The sequence below is a fragment of the Tamandua tetradactyla genome, chromosome 2 (genome assembly GCF_023851605.1).
Source record: "Tamandua tetradactyla isolate mTamTet1 chromosome 2, mTamTet1.pri, whole genome shotgun sequence".
NCBI lineage: Eukaryota > Metazoa > Chordata > Mammalia > Pilosa > Myrmecophagidae > Tamandua > Tamandua tetradactyla.
This window is the reverse complement of record NC_135328.1, coordinates 129374047-129394277: the sequence shown is the minus strand read 5'-3', so window position 1 is coordinate 129394277 and position 20231 is coordinate 129374047. Positions and strand designations below refer to the sequence as shown.

The window sequence follows — 20231 nt, the reverse complement described above, 5'->3', positions numbered from 1 at the left end:
TACTCCAGAAAAGCCATGTCCCTTTATCCTCGTTCAATATGGCTGGGTGGAATCTTTTTTATTGTTTCCATGGAAATCTTATGCACCCACTTGTGGGTGGCAACCTGTGATTAGATGGTTTTCATGGAGACGTATTTCCACTCATTCAGTGTGGGCACTGCTTACTAGAGCCCTTTAACAGGGAACCATTTTGGAAAATGCTTTAAAGCCACGAGAGTATCCAGATCCTACAGAATCCACATAGCCACAGACCTCTGGAGGTGAAGAAGGAAAACACCCCCAGGGCACGTTCATGAAACAAGAAGCTGGGACAGAAAGTTAGTAGATGTCACCATGTGCCCTCCAGTTGAGAGAGAAAGCCCGAAATTCATTTCCTTTTTGTTGATGCCTTAATTTGGACATTTTCACAGCCTTAGAACTGCAAACTTACAACTTATTAAATTCCACTTTAAAAAAGTCATTCCAAGTTCTAGGATATCACATCGCAGCAGCTTTTAGACTAGAACAATCTATGACATGCCATCAAATAGAAGATGATTCTAGATTTCAGTGTTAGTAAATGGTTAAAGTAATGTTTCTCACAGTAGCTGACATACAGTGAGTTATAAAGCAGAGTCCAAAATTTGTTAAAATGAAAGATATGGTTGTTTCTGGGAAGAATGACTAGGTCATGGCAAAAATTCTAGTAGAAACTAGAAAAAACCTCAATTTTTTAAAGCTTTTTTTATTGTGAACTATAACATGTACATAAAAGCAGTAGATTCCCAAGTACATTTTAACATGTAGTTATAGAATAGATTTTAAAGTTTGGTATAGGTTACAGTTGCATGAGTTTTCATTTTTATCTTCTACCTGTTCCAAGAAATTGGAGACCAACAGAAATATCAATATAAATATTCAGTTGTCACAGTCATTTGTTAAATCCTATCTTCTCTGTCATACTCCTCTTTCTCTTTAAATAACATATATACATAAAAGCAATAAAATTCAGAGTACATCTCGACAATTAGTTTTAGAACAGATTTCAGAGTTTGGTATGGTTACAACTCCACAATTTTAGGTTTTCACTCCTAGCTGCTCTAAGGTACTGAGGCTAAAGGAAATCGTTTGATTCAGCACTCATATTTATTTGTTAAGCCTTCCTTGGTTGTATACTCGACCACTTCCTTTGATCTTTCTCCCACTCTTCAGGGTATTTGGACTGTGCCCATTCTAACTTTTTCATGTTGGCATGGACTGATGATAATATGGGAGAGGGTTGGGATCAGGTTATGCTATGGAAAGGCTGACCCATTTATGTTTCAGGACTTACCTGGTCCAGGGACCCATTTGGAAGTTTTAGGTTTTGTGTAGTTATCCTAGTGCATGGAACCTTTGTAAAATCTGATATAATGTGCTAGGTATTATTCTGGATTGGCAGAAACGGTTTTGGTTGGGGTTTAGCAACTTGTGATATGTAGCAATGTCTAACTGAAGCATACAAAAGATTGATATCCAGTGGATCCTCTGAACTCTATTTGTACTCTGTTAGCCACTGATACCTTATTTGTTAAATTTCTTTCTCCCTTTTGGTCAGGATGGCATTGTTGATCCCATGGTGCCAGGGTCAAGCTCACCCCTGGCAGTCATCTCCCACACCGTCAGGGAGACTTTCACCCCTGGATAGCATGTCCCGCTTAGTGGGGAGGGCAACGGTTTCACTTGGAGAGTTGGGCTTAGAGAGAGAAAAGCCACATCTGAGCAACAAAACAGGCCTTCTGGAAGTGACTCTTAGACATAACTATAGGTAGGCTGAACTTCTCTGCAAACTTACATCAGCTTCACAGGAACAAGAGCAATCCTCAAGATCTCTTGAGGGCTTGGAGTATAGTTTTGGGTGTCCATAATGTTTTACATGGTACTCAGCATTTTCCCAGTCATGAAGTTTAATAGTTCCATGTTTGTTCTCCCATCCCTCAAGGGACTTTGCCAATACATTTTGATTATCTGCTTAATATGTTCTGAGGTGTATCCAGGCATTACATTAAGCTATACAGAATTAAAGGCCCTCAGTCTTATTCTGGGTTCCCTGTTTGGATTGCATAAATAATGTATCCAGACAACTTGAGTTAGATTTTGTGATACCGAAAAATTAGGGTCTGGACAAATAAACATTTCTTTCTTTGGTCTCAAAGAGCAGGTGAGGTATTAAAATATAGACAATATATTCCTTACCCCTGTATTCTGAATTCCCTTAATCCTGACCTGATTGACTTCATTCATATCTCTAAATACCAGGTTATACATGTACAAAGCAGCCTCTCGATATCCAGAAATAACAGTTACTTCTAAATGAGATCATGCAATATTTGCTCTGTTGCTTCTGGCTCATTTTCCCTCAACAAATGTCCCATAGGCTCATTCACAATGTTGCATGCCTCACAACTTTGTTTCTTTCTGTAGCTGCACAATATTCCATCATATGTATCCGCCATTATTCGCCAATCTACTTCTAAGTCAGAGCATCCTTCAGCCACCTCCATCTACTGAGTGTCATGTATAATGTTCAATATCAACAGTCCATCAACATTCTCACTTTTACTAATTTGATTAGTAAGAGAAAGATAACCAATAAACACACCCCATCAAATAGAACACTGAAACTTCCCCTTCACTCTTGTCCCTCCCTCCAGTATTTATCCTATGGTATTCCAGTGGTACTGTTGATGTTTTCCTGTTAAACATAGCCCATGGCAGGCAGTAGCAGATTTATTTGTACAAGATTCTTTGTATAAGATTCACACCTTTGCAGTAGTTCAAGCAAGAAGTTATTTATATGTGTAGTGTTAATCAGTGGACACATGGGTCTATACAACCCCTTTCAATCAGGTTCACCTTCAACATGGTAATATTATGTACAGACATACTAGTGAACCACCTTCACTTCTGTCTATTCCATTACAATTAAGTTCATCCTCATTAGTTAACCATTCACCCATCTCTAGGTCCCCAGTATTCTGTATGATAAGCGTGTGCTTTTACCTTTACATTGGTCATAAAAGCAGAATCATACAGTATCTGTCCTTTAGTGTCTGGCTTATTTCACTCAGAATTATGTCCTCAATGCTCATCCATCTTGTCATGTGCTTCAGGAAGTCATTTTGTCTTACTACTGCATGATATTCCATTGTATGTATATGTACCACATTTTGCAAATCCACTCATCTGTTGATGGGTATTTGGATTGTTTCCATCTTTTTGTGATTGTGAATAATACTTTTAGGAATATCAGTGTGAAAATGTATATTTGTGTTGGGGACTCTTTCCCTTCCAGATGAATTTGGTAACTAGTTTTTCCAAGTCTTCAATGTGGGTTGTTGGAATTTTGTATTGAATCTGAAGATCAATTTGGGTATAACTGACATCTGAACAACATTTAACCTTTCTGTCCATTAGTAGGGAATGACTTTCCACCTATTTAGATCTTTGATTTCTCTTAAGAATCTTATGAAGTTCTCCATGTAGAAGTCCTTTATATCCCTAGGTAAGTTCATTCCTAGATACTTGATTCATTTAGTTGCTATTTTGAATGGAATTTTTTCCTTAATTACATCCTCAGGTCATTGTAGAGTATAGAAATGTTACTGATTTTTGCACCTTTACTTTATATCCTCTCAACTTGCTGAATCTGTTTATTAGCTCACATAACTTTGTTGTAGATTGCTCAGAATTTTCCAAGTAGATTATTATGACATCTGCAAATAATGAAAGTTCTACTTCTTCCTTTCCAATTTGGATGCCTTTTAGTTCTTTTTCCTGCCTGATTGCTCTAGCTAGAACTTCTAGCAGAATGTTGAAAAATAGTGATAACAAAGGGCATTCTTTTCTTGTTTCTAATCTTAGCAGAAAAGCTTTCTGTCACCCAGCATTGAGTAGGATGCAGGCTATGGGCGTGTCATATATGCCCTTTATCATACTGAGGAAGTTACCCTTGATTCCTACCATTTGAAGTGCTTTTATCACAAAAGGATGTTGAATTTTCTCAAAGTCTTTTTCATCATCAGTCAAGACGATCCTGTGATTTTTTTCCCTTTTGATTTGTTAATGTGCTGTATTACATTAAGTAATTTTCTAATGCTGGACCATCCTTGCATTCCTGGTATAAGCCCCACTTGTCATGGTGTGTAATTCTTTTAATGTGGTATTGGATTTGATTTGCTACTATTTTGTTGAGAAATTTTGCATCTATGTTCATTAGGGAGATTGGTCTGTAGGTTTCCTTTCTTGTAGTATCTTTACCCAGTTTTGGTATTAAAGTGATGCTAGCTTCATAAAATAAGTTAGATAGTGTTCCTTTTTCCTCGATTTTTTGAAAAGTTTGAGCAGGATTGGTGTTAGTTCTTTTTGGAATGTTGAATAAAATTCCCGTGTGAACCCATTTGGCCCTGGGTTTTTTCATTGTAGGAAGACTTTTGATGACTGATGGAATCTCTTTATTTCTGACTGGTTTGTTGAGATTTTTAATTTCTTCTTGTCACTGTAGCTTGTTTCTGTGTTTCCAGGAACTTGTCCATTCCATCTAAGTCATCTAGTTTGTTGGCATATAGTTGTTACAGTGATTATATTTCATTTAATAAGCTTATGGATAAGCTAACCAAGTGTGTTAATTTGCAAGCTGCTGGGATATGATATACCAGAACTGGAATGGCTTTTAAAAGGGGGAATTTAATACATTGCAAGTTTACAGCTCTAAGCCTATAAAATTGTCCAGACTTAGGCATTTAGAGAAAGATCCCTTAATACAAAGAAGTCTGATGGGTCAGGAACAAATGTGACAGATTGATAGTCATGTGGCTGGCATCTGCTCATCCCTTGCTCCTGGGTTCCATTGCTTTCAGCCTCTATTCCTTGTGGGGTTCCTTCACTTTACTTCTCCAGGGATGGCTTTCATCTCTTGGCTTCCCTTTGCTCTCTTCAGATCTGGCTTAACATTTCATGGCAATGGCTCCAGGCATCTCCAAACATCTGTGTATCTGTCAGTTCTGCTGTGAAGTCAGCTCTGTGGCTTCCATCATTTCTGTCATTTGACTCTCTTGAAAATGTTCTCTCCTTTAAAGGATACCAGCAAATGAATCAAGATCCCCCTGGAATGGGTGGAGTCACATCTCCATGTAAGAAAACTATCAAACCCACAATTGGGTGTGTCACATCACCATGGAGAAAATCTAATCAGACATTTCTAACATACAGTATTGAATCGGGGTTAAAAAAACAGCTGATCACACAAGATTTGATCAGGATTAAAACATAGCTTTTCTGAGGTACATGATATTTTCAAACTGGCACACCAAGATATCCATTTTTAGTAGTTAAGATGTTCATATATTAATTGTCAAAACATTTGTATCTTTATATATTCCTGGAATAAAACAACTTAAAAATGTTCAGTAACTTAGGTCATTACTATAGCAGAGTTGATGTTTCTAATAACTTTCTACCTGATATTTTGAGAATTTACACAATTTTGATAGCTAATCAAATGGTATTTAAGTTAGTGTTCAATATTTAAAGTGCAAAAAACTCTGATATCTGCATTTTTACATTTTCCTTGTTCACCCCAATTTTAAATTGGTTTATGAAAGTTACTGTACAACACAGACTTTAAAACTATTATTTTTTCTTTAAAATTCCCCCCAAATTTTTAAATTGCTTGGCAAACAGCTGTTCTATAAATATTCTTCACCTCTCCTTCCTCAATTCATAAGTTTCCAATTCCATTGATTTTGTGCTTTCCCTGACTGCAATTCAACAAGTCACTTTCTATCTTCTTGATTGTTTTCCTTGTACCACTTTAAAATCAGTTTGTCAATCTGGTGTTTGTGGACAGCTTTCTTTGAACCCTAGTAAGTCAGGGATGCTACAGAATCTATATATCTGATGATAGAGTCCAGTCCTCAAAGTGGGCACAGGTTAAACTGGGGATAAGTGATGAGACATTCAAACTCTACAAATTTCTGAATGAGAAGAGGCTGTGACATGGGAGACATTGCAAGAGTGATCATCACTCTGAAAGGGGAACAGCATGTCAGAGCTGGTGACCTCAGGGAGATAGTGGGCTCAGAGCTTCAACTTGAGGGATGGATGAGATTTGAGCAAATGTGCAGGATCAGGGACAGCATCTAGGCAGAGAGAGTGACAGGAGCAAAGGTCTAGATGAATTGGGACAGAAGCAAATCTGTGGGGACAGCAGATAGGTTGTGATAAAAGTTATGCAAAATCAAATTTGGGAGGTGATTTGGGAAAACACCAAGAGAAGATGAGCATCTTCTGTGCTGGCCTGGATCTGTTATTACCCCCAGAAAAGGCTATGTTCATTTAATACAATCTTGTGGGGGCAGACCTATTCTTTTGTGGGAACTTTTGATTTGATTACTATCATTGAGATGTGGCCCTGCCCATTCAAGTTGAGTCTTAAGCCACTTCCTGGAGTCCTTTAAGGGAGAAACATTTTTGAGGACACCGCAGGGCAGGGAGAAGCCAAGAGAGAAAGAAAAACACTCAAGGAGAAGCCATAAAACCCCACAGTAACGGAAAGAGCCATTTTGAAATCCATCCAGAAGAGAAGGACCAGTAGATGCTGCAATATGCCTTCCCACTGACAGACAAACCCCAGTCACCATAAGTTTTTTTCAGTGAAGGTATTCTCTTGTTGATGTCTTATTTTGGACATTTCTATTGTCCTAGAATTATAAATTTGTAGCCTAATCAATCACAGTTGAAAAACCCAACCCATTTCTGAAATATCGCATTCTGGCAGGTTTAGAAAATCGAAATATTTTCCCCCACTACAATATTTAAATTTTCCTAAAAGTACATGTTCCTGTGATCATCAAAAATTTAAGATAATAATAAGAGGAGAAAGGAAGAACAAAAATATTTTAAAAACACAAATAATAATAATAATAATAATAATAATAATGAATAAATAATGAAAGAGTAAGATATTTGCCATCCTTTTTATTTGTTTTATAGTCACACTGATAAGGATAATGTTTCATTGTAGGTGTCCTTTCACAATTCTTGATTGTCTTTGGAAATGATTTTATCTAAAACTTCTTTTCAGAGAGGTGTGACTTTGAACTGACAGTCATGATGACCCCTCCACTAACTATGGTCATCCTGCAGTCTGTCCTGAGGGAAGGGGAATTGGTGTGAATAACCTTTGTCCACATCCTTCCAAGCATCCTGAGATTTCAGCTAATGAAACCTACAGGTAGGGAGGAGAGAATAGGGAGTAGAAAAATGATAAAGAAGGAAGGGAAATAAAACTAATTTTATACAGGAGATATGAATGAAAGGAAGAATTTCAAATAGGAAAGGTGAGGCAAGCACTAAATTAATATATAAAACATGACTGCCTTGGCTATCACAGGACAAGAAACAAAGCCAGTAAATACACATAATTGTGTATGGGTTCTTCTGTCACCTAGTGCCTTAGGTTCAAACACGCATCCAATGATTCTTGCTGTCTATGGAATATAATCATGCCTTTTTTGAGAATTACAGTTAAAGGGCTAACTGTAGAAAAAATTTTCAAGTAAGGTTTTGATTTTTTTCAAGCTTCCTATCTCTCTTTATTTTTTAATTCTCCTTTTACATCCTGCTCTCCCATCTCCATACTCTTTGGTGCACTGACCAGCCCCCTTTTTGGAACTCAATCAAACTTTTTGCCTTAGGTGACACACAGTTGAAAGTTGTACCTCAGGAATTTGGGGGAAGATGTCAGCGGTGGTGGCATAGCTTTTTACTCTCTCCAAATCCCCATGAACCTAAGCAGAGCAACTAGATAGCAAAGTTAACAACCAATAGGCAACATTCATAATAAAACACAGTGGTTGGCTATCCCCACAAAATCCAAACTAACAAGCTGGAATTGCAGGGGTGAAACCAAACAACAGCCACTAGTATCAGCACCTGTGCAGGAGGAAGCAGAAGGGTATAGTATGGCTTCTGATAGACCTGAGAACAAGACAACCCCTAAAGAGTCAAAATATATTCACCGACTGGCCTACTTGAGAGCAAAACTAAGTCTTGTCGGGAACGTGCCCAGTGGAATAGGAAAAGGGAACCATAGGGAAGTATGAAGAGTCTGGAGCAATCTATCCACTAAAGATTCTTAAAACTTACCAGGACAGGGCACCATACTGAGTGGAAACTGCTAGGCATGGAATAAAAATTGAACAGAATAGGACAACAGAATTGAAGGAAAGGGAATGTCCAAAACAAAGCAGAGGAAGGATCAGAGCCAAGAAATCCCACACGGTGAACCATCTCCTTTTCTACACTACACAAAAACAACAGAAGAGTTCTGTAAAGTAATAAAAGCACCTCCCTTCTAAATGATCAGAAAACTAATTTCACTTTAAAATAAACAAAAGAAAAATATTGAGGCCAATCCTTTATAGAGTTATTATTTTTGAAAACAGGTTTGACAAGCAGAGTAATATGTCTGTAGACAGTAAAAGCACACTGCAACAACATGCCACTGAAACAAGTAAAAACCGTAACTGCCTGTTTTACTTTGTAAGCTGCTGGAATGCAATATACAAGAAATGGAATAGCTTTTACAAAGGGGAATTTATTAAATTGTAAGTTTACAGTTCTAAGGCCATGAAAATGCCCAAGTGAAGGCATCCAGGGAAAGCTACCTTGATTCAAGAAAGGCAATGAGTCCAGAACACCTCTGTCAGCTGGAAAGGCACACGGCAACATCTCCTAGCTTTTTCCCCTGGATTCTCATTTCATAAGGACTTCCCAGAGCTGTTCTTCTGCATCTCTGAAGGTCTCTGGCTCTGTGGCCTCTCTCAGCTCTGTTGTCTGTGAGTTATTTCCAAAATGGTTCATCTTTAATGGCTGCAGTAAGCAACCCCACCTTAAATTGGTGGAGAAACTTCTCCATGGAAACCATCGAATCAAAAGTCAACCACCACTCACAATTGGGTGGGTAACATCTTCATGAAAACAATTAAAAAGAACCCACCCAGCAATATTAAATGAGGATTAAAGGGCATGGTTTTTCTGGGGTACAAAACAACCTCAAACTGGCACACAACTGTTGCTTCCTGTTGAAATGGAGCTCGAAGGATATTAAGGAATGGTGAGAAAAAAAGGAAGGAAGGAAGGGAGGGAGGGAGGGAGGGAGGGAGGGAGGGAGGAAGGGAGGGAGGAAGGAAGGAAGGAAGGAAGGAAGGAAGGAGGAAGGAAGGAAGGAAGGAAGGAAGGAAGGAAGGAAGGAAGGAAGGAAGGAAGACACAGAGGAGCTCAGGTGATCTGAAGCTTGAGTTTACTTCAGACAGACTTCAGACAACTTTATTCTTATCCAGAGCCTACTTAAATACCGCAGGGTGACAAAAGGCATGCATGCATTTCTTGAAAGAACAGAGAGCTTATTTTTCAGTGCTCTCTTCCTTCACACTTAACATAACCATTTGGGATAAACATTCTCTTCCTCCCAGACTGCTCTACATAACAATCTCCACAGTTTACTGCCACCATCCTGAGGCCAGCTGCTCCCAACAACACCTGCAGGTCTTGTTTTAACCCTTGGCTCCTACACACAACCAACTTGTAAAACAAGACTAAAATTTTAAGAAAATAATACAACATAGAATAGGACATAAAACAACTAATGTAAGAGTTAGAAAAATTCAGAAATGATTTAGTAGACTTACAAAAAATTATTTAAAACTTTTCACATATGAAGTTCAAGTTAGAATGAACTAAAGAGTGGATTAAACCAACACATAACTATTTAAGGGAAAAATAAAGTGAAAATGATGGAAAATTTAAAAATCAAAACAAAACAGATTTAAAAGGATAGAAGATAAAATGACAGCATTATTTGGGCATGTGAAAAAACTGAAATGTAGAATGAAAGTTTTCTATCAATGCTAAAGTTCTTGAATTTGATAACTGTACTTTAGGTAGTTACATAAGTGAATATCCTTGTTCTTAGGAAATTTACATGGAAGTATTGTGTGTTAAGGACCATGATAGAGACAACCTATTCTCAAATGTTTAGAAACTAGATATAGATAGATAGATAGATAGATAGATAGATAGATAGATAGATAGATAGATAGATAGATAGATAGAGTAATGTAGTAAATGTGGTGAAATTGTGTAATTGGTGAATCTGGGTATCTGCAGAAAGGTATGTGGGAGTTTTCTGTATGGGTTTTCTATTATTTTTGTAACTGTCATGTAAGTTTGAAAGTATCTCAAAATTAAAAGTTTAAGAATGATTAAAAAATTTAAAATAAAAAGATAAGGTGATAAATATTGAACACGGAGCATAAACAAAGAGGATCCAACAACAAATAATAGAAGTTGCTGAAGATAAAAGCAAGGAAAGTAAATGGAACAGATATTAAAGTCTGTAACTCAAGAAAACATTTTAAAATTAAAAAAAAGATTCAAAACTATATAAACAGCACATATAAGCAAAGTGTGATATACTCATACACTGGAATATTGCTCAGTAATTGGAAGAATGAAGTACTGATACATCCGTCAACGTGGATGAACCTCACAAGCCATATGCAAAGTGAAAGAAGCCAGTCACAAAAGACCACATACTCTATGGTCTCAATGATATGAAATGTCTAAAGTAAGCAGTCTATAGAGACATGATAGTAGATTACTGTTTCCCTAGGGCTGGAGAGGAGGAGGAAGGAAGTAAGAGTGACTTCTAATGGCTTCACAGTTTCTTTTTTGGGTTGATAAAAAGCTTCTAAGATTAGATTATGATGGTTGTACGACTCTGTAAAAATAATAAAATCCATGTGTGCCAGTTTGAATCTGTGGTGGATCCCAGAAAAGCCAAGTCCTTTAATCCTCATTCAATATTGCTGGCTGGGGGCATTTGATTGTTCCTATGGAGATGTCACCCACCCAACTGTGACTGGTAACTTTTGATCAGTAGCTTCCATGGAATTGTAACTGCACCCATTAATCCTTTAAAAGAGGAAGCATTTTGGAGAGAGTCCCTCTTAGAGCCACAAAAAAGCCCCAGCAGAGCAGAGCAGAGCCATGAAGCCAAGAGAAGCATGGAGTCCACCAGCCAGCAACCTTTAGAGATGAAGAAGAATGCCCCTGAGGGAGCTTCATGAAACAAGAAGCTGGGAGAGAAAGATAGCAGACTGTTGCCATGTGCCCTCCAGCTGAGAGAGAAACACTGAACCCATCAACCTTTCTCGAGTGAAGGTAACCTCTTCTTGGTGCCTTAATTTGGACATTTCTATAGACTGTTTTGATTGTGACATTTTCTCGGCCTTAGAACTACAAACTCGCAAATTATTAAATTCCCCTTTTTAAAAGCCATTCTCTTCCTGGTATATTGCGTTCCAGCAGCTAGCAAACAAGAACACATGGAAATGTACAATTTACATATATGAACTTTATAGTATGTAAAGTCTACTGCAATAAAATGATTACAAAATCAACACATTCAAATATTAAAGACTTGAGAAATAACTTACACATCCTATGTGATGAAGAGCTCTAGGTCTCTTCATTGGACCCCAACTTGGAAATGTTGCTCTTTGGCTGCTGGGACCACCTTCTGCCTGTGCGGGAGGCCAGCTGAAGGGCAGTGTCAACATGAAGGGCCATGGAGCTAAGAGGATAACTGAGGAAAGGAAGCCTTAATTGGACTACACCTGAAACCTGCCATGTCTCTGGATTTCCTGGTACATGAGGATTCTTATAACATAAAACAGTTTGGGTTAAGGTTTCCTGTTCCTTCAAACCAAAAGCAATGGAAATAATACAAGTTCTCATTATACCTCATTCATAGTCTTCTGTATTATTTGCTTTATACCATAATTACTTCTTTTGAGTTTATCTTCCCCACTAGACTCTAGGTTTCTTGCCTTGGGCTTGTCTCAGTTATCTTAATGTTTCTAAGGTAATGCACAGGGAAGGCCTTCAGTAGATACCACTGACCATGTAAGTGGTTCTGCCTGTTCATCCTGAGTTAAGGGATTGGCAAATTTACATGAAGCAACTTTCATAGTTTTAGGAAGCATAAAGATTAAAGGAAACTACAATACACTGCTATTAATACTCTGAATAAAAAATACATTTAGAAATCATTCCATTCTACATATGCAATCACATATCTAAATGTTGTGTTAATTTCTTTTTTTTCTTTAATTAATAAAAAAAAAATACATTCAGAAATAACCAGAATGGAACATGCAAACCAAAACCAAGACCCATTCTGTAGTAATCTACCTATTTGTTCTTCCTGGTCCCTGAACTCGAGAACACTTTATGAAACTTCATTTTGAAATGATTTTAGATTTACAGAGGAATCAACTGCAAAACAGCACAGACAGTTCCAAATATCCTTCACCCCCTTCCTCAAGTGCTCACGTCCTACATAACTGTGTTTCATTGGTCAAAACGAAGAAATTCACATGGGTCCAATACGATTCAGTAAACTACAGACTTTATCTGAATTTCCCAGTTTTTCCACAAATGTCCTTACCCTGTTTCAAGGGTCAATCCAGGATCCCACATTGCTTAATGGTTTTGACTCCCAATCTCTGATCTGTGATGGTTTCTCAGTCTTTCTTGTATGACCTTGACCCTTTTGAAGAAATAGGTCAGGTACTTTGTAGAATGTCCCTCAATTTTTGTTTGCCTAGAGCTGAGTTATCACCTTTTCTTCTTTTTTTCCTCTTCCTCCCTCTTCCTCCTTCACTGCCGCTGCTCATGCTTCTGCTCCTGCTGCTTCTCCTTCTTTTTTCCTTCTTCCTTCTCCTTCTTCTCTGAAGTTTTCTAGAAATGCTTTTGTAGTAACAATGGTGTCTTGTAAATGTAGGACACTTGATGATTTACAAACTGAGGCTAGTACATTGCTTTGGCGATTCTCACCACCACCTGGAGAAGTGACTCAGACAGTGTGTTTCTCCCCATGCACCCATGGAAAGATGTTGTAAGGAGCATGTCGAGGGCACCATAGCACCAGCTGCAATGAAGCCTGAACATGAGGTCATGAACTGGACCAGTCCTGAGCTTTCATTTTGCCTTTGCCAGGTAACTACAATGAGACCTTAAACTTATGGGTTAACATCATGGGGTCATATTCTTTACTTCCAGAAGTGTGACTGATTTCTAAAGTCCCTTTTGGTTCTAAAATCCTCAGTAATCTGAGTATTTCAATTTCCCTGCTAAATATTGTAGTTTCCTAATAGCAAGCCTTTACAGCTAATGACAAAATCCAAATTTTGCTTTTCAAGGTTAGATTTTTACTGCCTTTTCCTCTTACCCAGGACTAGATAGTTATACAAGGAAAGGAAAAGGCCTTAACCCCTGCCTTTTTGGGGCAAAATTCTACTCCAAAAAGCTGAACAGGTATATTTTGCACCAACTTTCCCCTTCAACCTACATTACTTGTTGGTGAATTAACCTCTTGGGAGGCTACATTTCTTGTTTCAAGAACGTGAAGGCTCATTAGTGACAGCACCAGACATGAACAACCAGTAATGCACAATTTTCAGACACTGGTGTGATCATAGAACTCAGCCAGGTCTGTGGGTAATATCAGCATGCCAGGGACATAGTAGGGGAGAAGGAAAGAAAAATAAAATGGGGGCAGACAAGTAGAGGAAGACGTGCAAGAAGAAAACATAAGGTCAAGAAAACATAAGTTCATTAACCCATGCATACTGGCTGGGCACTTTCTGTATACCCAGCTCTGTGTTACTCCCTGGAGCTACGAACAAGATGGACAGGGACCATGTCATCAGGAAGCTTATAGTCTACATATGGAAACAGGCAAGAAACAAATCATTATTTGATCATAGCTGTAAAAGCACTTCAAAAAAAAATCATGCAGAACAGCAAATTACCAGAAATCAAGAGGTTGGGACTCTCAAATAAGAGCAGGTTATTCCATGCACTAGTAACGTACTCGCTTGCTCTGGGTCTGTCCTGGACAAGGACTCCAAGACTGGGAAATCTTTGAATCAGATGCCTGGCTTCCCCATTTCCTGTTCAACATGAATTTTTTTAATATGGAACACTAAATGAGGTTGTATGTCATTTTTATGCAGGGGCCATGCCAATCTTCTCTGTATTGTTCCAATTTTAGTATCTGTGCTGTGAAACAAGCACTCGACATGGATTTTTACATGGTCCTTGCTTCTGAAGAATGCAGCTTTGCAGAGATATGTCATCCAAAGAAATGTAGTGCAGTCAAAGGCTCCTGTGCAAACTGTCTGACAGAGGACCCTCTGTTGTCCTCTCATAATTAAACACTCCTGTGGATTCCCTGAGGCATTCCAGGATACATAACAGTATGCTATCTGAATTTACAAACAGATCTATGCTTAAATGTTTCTATGCCCATTTCAGGACCTCAAACTGGGTATCACTTAAATGTGTTCAATAAAATAGAAGACCTCAGCTGCAACACCGTGGAAACCCGGAGGATTCAGGACCAGCTTCTCCTACACTGTTTGGACCCTAAAAAGGACATGTTTTCCTATGTGCAAAATGCATTCATTCCATAACACTATCAGGGACCCTTAAACCACTTTGCCAGCAACAGGCATGAAATTCAAAGTTAGAAATGAACAAACTCCTATCAAAGTTAGTTATGGTACAGTCTCTGAAAGGCAAAATTACCCTCTGGTTTGGATCACTAAAACCCCCCAACAAGTGATTTGCTGCCAACATAGGAAGGATACACACCTGCATTCTGATAGGGTGGAGGGAACACAGCGGACACAGGACAAGCAGATTAAAAAACCTGCAGGATGAAGTCCATTAGATTGCAAAGTCTGAGAGTATTCGTCCTTGGGGCTTCTGAAAGCAGCAGACCCACCCATCACAAAGGCCTCAGCAGAGCTCTGTCTCTCTCCAAATGGAACCTTGTGGGACACTGGGGAGAACACATTTTTCTTGGTACCACCCTCTCCCAGCATGGGGGCAGCACCCAGGCTCTCTGCCATCTCTGCGGCACATGCTCACCCCACCATGTGGTGGCAGCCAGGCTCTCCCCAAACCCCAGGGCATGTGTTTCACTCTCTGCAAGGCCTGAGGTGGAATGACGCTTCCACTGCCACCAGGTGGCAGGTCCATTCTCGGCCTTTGGGGCAAACTCACCCTCTCCACCAACTTGGGTGAGTCTGCTCTCGTGGCCAGCGGCTTCCTGACTTCAGAACCCAGCCTCCAAGTTTTTTTCTCTGAAGTTTGTATCTTTCCATTGTGTCCCTATTCTGAACCCCACAGTCCAGACTGGCACCAGTGGACTTTATACAGGTCCCACAGCACTCTCATTGGCTTTCTAGGCAGTAGCCTTGGATTGTGCCCATCAGACACAGGGCCATTCCACAAACCCTCCCTGGATAACTCCATGTCTGATCCGAGCTTGCTCTGAAGAGACTGACTGGTTCCATCCTCACAGGGAGCACTATTCTCTGGAGTCTCCCTTCCTGGAAGCCCATCATTTTCTAGAACATCATCTTCCGGTTTCTTCCCAACCAAGGGTTCAGGCCTCAGCTTATTGCTTTCCGGTTGCATTTGATGATAATGTGAGGAGAAACCAGGCTGCACTTTTGACATTTCAATGAGACATCTCTCCAAATAACCAAGTCCCTGGAATTGAAAATCAACCTCCCGACAAAGCGATTAGTCCATTCTGCCTATCTATATGTTATTTGAAAACAAGGACCACCTTTCTTCCAGTTTGCAATCACACATGCCTCATTTCTGTCTACGGCTTCACCAGAGCTATCTTTAGAGGCCATATTTCTACCAACAGTTTCTTCAAAGCATCCGAGGCCTTCTCTCTCAAGGTTCTCACATTTGGCCCAGATTCTTCCCCTCATCCATTTGAAAAAACCATTTCCACATCTCTGGTGTTTGCAAACTGCAGCAGCAGCACCCCACTCTCGGGTACCAAAATCTGTTCTCGTTTGCTTGATGCAGGCAAGCAATACACCAGAAACAGAATGGTTTTTCAAAAGGCGAAGTGAAGAAATTGCTAGTTTACAATGCTAAGGCCAAGACAATGACCCAATTGAAACAAGTCTATAGAAATTCCAATCTAAGGCATCCACGGAAAGACACCTTGGGGATCAAGAAAGCTGATGAAGTTCTGGGTTTCTCTATCAAGTGAAAAGGCACATGGTGAACACAGTCAGACTTTCTCTCTTGTCTGCAGAGGCACATGGTGAACAAGGTCAGGGTGCCTCTCTCATCTGGAAGGAAACACGGTGAGCACGGTGTCATCTGCTCGCTTTCTCTCTCCTGGTTTCCTGTTCCAGGAAGCTCCCTGAGAGGCATGTTCCTTCTTCTTCTCCAAATGTTGCTGGCTGGTGGACTCTGCTTCTCGTGGCCAGGTCGTTCTGCTCTGCTCTCTGAGCTTCTGTCATTCTCCAAAATGCTTCCTCTTTCACAGGACTCCAGAACCATACCAAGACCCACTGAAATGACTGCAGTCATGTCATCACCTAACCGAGCTTAACAAAAAGTCTTGATTAAATCACACCTGCAGGGAGAGGATCTCATTCCAGTCTGAAACCTACAGTATAGGATAGGGATTATTCTGCCTTTTTGAAATGGGATTTAAATTAGAACACAGCTTGTCTAGGGGACGTGCACTCCTTCACATCAACACATTTCAATGTTTGGACCCTAAAAAACACCTGTTGTTCCCATGTGCAAAATACATTCAATCCATAACAGTATCAGGGATGCTTAAACCACTTTACTACCAACAGGCATGAAATTCAAAGTGAGAAAGGAACAAAGTCTTATCAAAGTTAGTTATGGCACGGTCTCTGAAAGGCATAATTACCCTCTGGCTTTGGACCTCTAAAACCCCAAGACAAGTCATTTGCTGCCAGCATATACATATGCAGTCTGATAGGGTGGAGGGAACACAGGGGAGGCAAGACCCAAGTACATTTGAAAATCTGCAGGACAAAGTCCATTGGGTTTCATAGTCTGAGAGTCATTCATCCTTGGGGCTTCTGAAAGCAGCAGGCCCACCTGGAACAAAGGCCTCTGCAGAGCTCTGCCCCTCTCCAAAGGGAACCTTGTGGGACACTGGGGAGAACACCTTTTTCTTGGCACCACCCTCTCCCAGCATGGGGGCGGCACCCAGGCTCTCTGCCATCTCCGTGACCCATGCTCACCCCTCCATGTGGTGGCAGCCAGGCTCTCCCCAAACCCCAGGGTATGTGCTCCACTCTATGCAAGGCCTGAGGCGGAATGATGCTTACACTGTCACGAGGTGAAAGGCCGATAATCAGCCTTTCGGGCAAGCTCACCCTCTCAATGGGCTTGGGTATGTCCTCTCTCCTGGCCCAAAGCTTCTTGACTTCAGACCTCAGCCTCTATGCATTTTCCCTCTGAAGTCAGTTTTCTTCCATGGTCTCCCTTCTCTGAACCCCACAGTCCAGACTGGTAGTGGCTCTCTTTCTACAGGTCCCAAAGCACTCTCGTTGGCTTTCTAGGCAGTAGCCTTGGTTCATGCCCATCAGGCATAAGGCTTTTCCACATCCCCTCCCTGGAGAACTCCATGTCCGATCCTGGCTTTCTGTGAAAAGAATGACTGTTTCCATCCATACAGGGAGTACTATTCTCTGGCATCTCCCTTCCTGGAAGCCCATCATTTTCCAGAACACCCACTTCTGATTTCTTCGTACCCAAGAGTTCAGGCCACAGCTTATCTCTCTCTGGTCACATCTCACGATAATGAGAGGAGAAACCAGGTTGCACTTTCGACATTTCAGTGGAAGATCTCTCATGCTAAATATCCAAGTTCATGGCATTTGAAATCTACCTTCCAGACAAAGCCACTCATCCATTCTTCCCGACAAAATGCTATTTGAAAACAAGGATCGCCTTTCTTCCCGTTTGCAATCACACATGCCTCTTTTCCGTCTACAGCCTCATCACAGGCATCTTTAGAGGACACATTTCTACTAACAGTTTTTTTCAAAGCATCCTAGGCCTTCTCTATCAAGCTTCTCACCATTGGCCCACATCCTTCCCTCATCCATTTCAAAAGCCATTCCAACATCTTTGGTGTTTGCGAACTGCAGCAGCAGTCCCCCCTCTCCAGTACCAAAATTGGGTCTGGTTTGCTAGCTGCAGCAATGCAATACACCAGAAACGGAATGGTTTTCAAAGGTGAATTTCATAAGTTGCTAGTTTACAGTTCTAAGCCCAAGAAAATGACCCAATTAAAACAACTCTATAGAAATTCCAATCTAAGGCAACCAGGGATAGATACCTTGGGGATAAAGAAGGCCAATGAAGTTCAGGGTTTCTCTCTCAAGTGAGAAGGCGCATGGTGAACACAGTCAGACTTTCTCTCTTGTCTGCAGAGGCACATGGTGAACACGGTCAGGGTGCCTCTCTCGTCTGGACAGAAACACGGTGGGCACGGCGTCATCTGCTAGCTTTCTCTACCGGCTTCCGGTTTCAGGAAGCTCCCTGGGAGGCATGTTCCCTCTTCATCTCCAAGGGTCGATGGCTGGTAGACTCTGCTTCTCATGGCTATGTCGTTCTGTTCTGCTCTCTGTGCACCTGCCATTCTGCAAAATACTTCCTCTTTCACAGGACTCCAGAACCATACCAAGACCCACTGAAATGACTGCGGTAATGTCGTCACCTAACCGAGCTTAACAAAAAGTCTTGATTAAATCACACCTGCAGGGAGAGGATCTCATTCCAGTCTGAAACCTACAGTATTGGATAGGGATTATTCTGCCTTTTTGAAATGGGATTTAAATTAGAACACAGCTTGTCTAGGGGACATGCATTCCTTCACATCAACACATTTCACCGTTTGGACCCTAAAAAAGACCTGTTGTTCCCATATGCAACATATATTCATTCCATAACAGTATCAGGGACCCTTAAACCACTTTGCTACGAACAGGCATGAAACTCAAAGTGAGAAATGAACAAAGTCCTATCAAAGTTAGTTATGGCACGGTCTCTGAAAGGCATAATTATCCTCTGGCTTTGGACCTCTAAAACCCCAAGACAAGTCATTTGCTGCCAACATACACATATGCAGTCAAATAGGATGGAGGGAACATGGGACACAGGACCCAAGTACATTTGAAAATCTGTAGGACAAAGTCCATTGGATTTCATAGGCCAAGGGTCATTCGTCCTTGGGGCTTCTGAAAGCAGCAGGCCCATCCGTAACAAAGGCAGAGGCCTGCCTCGCTCCAAACGGAGTCTTGCGGGACACTGGGGAGAACACCTTTTTCTTGGCACCACCCTCTCCCAGCATGGGGCCGGCACCCAGGCTCTCTGCCCTCTCCACGGCACATGCTCACCCCTCCATGTGGTGGCAGCCAGGCTCCCCCAAACCCCAGGGTATGCGCTCCACTCTATGCAAGGCCTGAGCCTGAAAGATGCTTAATGAGAGAAAATTTCTTAATCCTGTTGCTGTAATGGGTGCTGTTTTTCAAGAGTCCTTTTAGATAAGACATTGCTGTTGACTTACTGAGACAGACTGAACACCACTGTGCTCTACTCCTCACAATGTCCTAAATGCACCTGGAAAAGCCACTAATTTGACGTCCAATAATTTATTAAGCTTTCAAGTGTCAGAAATAAAATTTCCTACCTATACTATTATTTTTTAATATTATATATTCAGGATAAAGGGAGCCTCAGAGAACTTAGACGCAACCTGTGGTGACTGACATGGTGTGAGAACTACTGAGAATCTAGAAATAGTGAGGGAAGAATGGAGAAAATGAGAGACACTTGAAGGAGGGGTGGAGGCAGGATTTCCTCAGTTTCAGCTGGGTCTGTCCTCCCTTCAGATCATGTCTCTAAGCCCTCCAGCCATGTGAGGGCTCCTGTGTAGTCACTCACCCTTTCAACGTAGGTCACCACCTTCTGCAACCTGGTCCACGATGTCCACTGTCACATAGACTGTGGTGGCTTCTGGATGTGGCAACATCCCCATCTGACCCACTCAGGACAGGGGGAGCCAAAAACTGCTTCTGGTGGTGCAACTCAGCACCTACTCCTCTCTGGGCTCTTCTGTCCCTGCTCTGCAGCTCTGGCCAGAGAGGCTGTTCTTTCATGCAGGCCTCCTTTTGTGGGACTTTGTCCTTTGTGCCCGACAAACACTGCTTCATTCCAGAGAGGCTGGGACCTAGGACTGGAGAAAAATTCATGTCAGTTAAAACCCTCATCTA

The 20231-nt window shown here is 40.9% G+C and overlaps 1 long non-coding RNA gene and 1 other non-coding gene across 12 annotated transcripts in view; both read right to left on the bottom strand.

The window, feature by feature from the left end:
* The window catches only part of LOC143673851 (uncharacterized), a 135348-nt gene that overhangs the window by 8698 nt on the left and 106419 nt on the right, over window positions 1–20231 (bottom strand). For all 11 annotated transcript variants that reach the window (XR_013170731.1, XR_013170732.1, XR_013170733.1 and 8 more), the window contains one exon: window positions 19903–20194. This is a non-coding gene — a long non-coding RNA (uncharacterized LOC143673851). The remainder of the gene's footprint in view (window positions 1–19902; window positions 20195–20231) is intronic.
* LOC143675264 (U6 spliceosomal RNA) lies at window positions 14058–14163 on the bottom strand. The gene has a single exon (XR_013171504.1). It is a non-coding gene; the product is annotated as a U6 spliceosomal RNA (small nuclear RNA).